This window comes from Aegilops tauschii, chromosome 7, assembly GCF_002575655.3.
Source record: "Aegilops tauschii subsp. strangulata cultivar AL8/78 chromosome 7, Aet v6.0, whole genome shotgun sequence".
Classification (NCBI taxonomy): domain Eukaryota; kingdom Viridiplantae; phylum Streptophyta; class Magnoliopsida; order Poales; family Poaceae; genus Aegilops; species Aegilops tauschii.
The window spans coordinates 402,257,900-402,260,330 of NC_053041.3; positions in this window are offsets into that span (position 1 = coordinate 402,257,900).

A 2,431-nucleotide genomic window follows, 5' to 3' on the forward strand; every position below is an offset into this window, starting at 1 on the left:
AGAATTCTATTATTATTTTTTAAATTGATGAACTTTTCTTAAACTCGATGAACTTTTTGGAAATTCGATGATTTTTTTTTCAAAATTGCTGATTTTGTTTCTAAAATTCGATGAACTTTTGTTAATTCTATGAACTTTTTTTTCAAGTTAATGAACTTTATTTCAAGTTCATGAAGTTTTTTTCAAAACGCATGATTTTTTTTGAATTGACAATTTTTTCCTTTTCTTTTTATCGAATGCGAATGTGGACATGGGCTGGCCCATCAGCGCCGGCGCGTGGGCGCCAGGGAGCTTGCCTGGCGCTTGAAGCGTCGAATAGGGGCTCCCTGGATTAAGATGTCTCCCTTTGGAGTTGCCCTATTTATTTACTGAACCGCTGGTTTGCTTTTCTTCTTCTATTCTTATGAGTTTTACATTTATCATGTTTAAAAAATATCTATTTATCTTTTAAATATTCATCAATGTTTTTTTAAGGTTCAAAGTGTATTTGGAATAAGCACCCAACAATGTTCCAAAATATTCATCATGTTTTGATATGTTGTTCGTCGGGTATCCAGAAATTGTTTATCGTGTACCAAATAAGGTTCTTCATTTTCTCAAAAATATTTATAGTATTTTTAAAAAGTATCAACCTTGTAATTTTAAAATGTTGATGGTGTGTTTTAAATAATTCATACTTCCGTGTATTAAGAAACTGTTCATCATGTGTATCCAAAGTGTTTATCCTTTTTGAAACATCGTTAACCATGTATTCAAATATTGTTTCTAGTGGATCTAGAATTTTCTCATCGTGTACTTCAAAATGTTTTCCATTTCAAATTTACTAGTATGTATACATGTGCAAGGCACGTCTTAATTTTGGTCAAAGAGAAGAAGCCATAGATTTGCTAATAGATTAAAGGCAAAAGAGAAGAAGCCGTAGATTTGCTAATAGATTAAAGGCAAAAGGAAAATATAACAATGTGCAGATGCAAATATTAATTAGTTATGATTAATCAGTATTGTAAAGGTAGGAATTATTAGACATACAAGAAACTGTACGTTCATGTCTAAAAAGACCGCACTTTACTTTTTGCTCCCCGTTTTACTCCCAAACAATCTCGCTTGGGCTCAAACCGCCATGCACCCAAGCAGCAATACGACCCATGAGGTAGCAAACATGTTTTTTTTCTTGAAAAGTCATGTGATTGTTCCAAAACACAGTTGAGGCAGTATCAGTCTACTGTTCATACTTCCGTGTATTAAGAAACTGATACACTATATAGTCGATCATAGTGATATACATGTTCACAATGTTCCAAAAAGAATGTTCATAGTGTTTTTCAAATATGGCGTGTACTTTAAAGCCGATCATGCATTTAAATAATGTTTCATAATTTTCAACACAATGTTGATTAATTTGGAAAAGTATTCATGCTAGCTTCCTTCTATGCTAATGTCACCCTCTTTATGCTCAGAAGGTTTACTTCCTTCTTCGAACCAAAGTTCCTTTCAATTTCATTAGAAATTTCCAAAAGTTCAGGAAGGAGGTGAGAGGCCAGCTTCCTTTTCTGTCTCAACTTTCCCTATATATTCCATTCTATCTATATTTCTTCAAAATATGAAAAATATTAGAGGATCCAGAGTAAATACCATAACGAGCAAAAATCTTCCTAGCCTCTTTAGCAATATCTTCAAATTCTAGAGTTAAGTTTTTTAAGACAAAATTCCTACCATCTCCCTTATCCATGTTATCTAATTGAAAGAACATATGTTGAATAATGGGGTCCAAGTTAACAAACATAGCCTCCAATTTATGAACTAACATGATCATGGCATTATCATAACTGGAAGTTAATTCAACTATTAATTTATCAGGGAAGTCTCTTAAACCACTAATATGACCCAAGAAATTGTCGGAAATCAGGCTCTGGGGACCCAAGAAGGTTTGAGCACCGGGGTGCCCGTTATCTCCGCTAAGCCTTACCCTGCTATCTCACAGCCTCATGGTGATGCTCCGACATGCTCGAGCTAGAGAAGAAGAACAGTGGACACGACCGTTTTACCCAGGTTCGGGCCACCTTACGGTGTAAGACCCTACTCCTGCTTTTTGGTTGGTTTGCCTCGCGAGGGAGGAGAGTATACAAGGGAAGAACCATCTCGGGAGGTCGATCCCAGGGGGTCGTTCTAAGGTGGTGCCCTGCCTCTACTTATACTAGCCTCGGTCCTCTTCCCCCAAAAACACTTGGCGGGAAGGGTTGCCACAACGGCCAATTCGAAGGGGAACATGGGTACAACTTATCCTGACTAAAGGTGGTCTTCACCTGCAAAAGCATCCTGCCGTGACGCGCCTGTGGGCTCGGTGATGACCTCCGTCCTGTCGAGCCTACTGTCCTGGTCTTCTTACAACAAATAGGTAAGCTTTGGGGATTGCTTTGGGAACCGGTGCGCT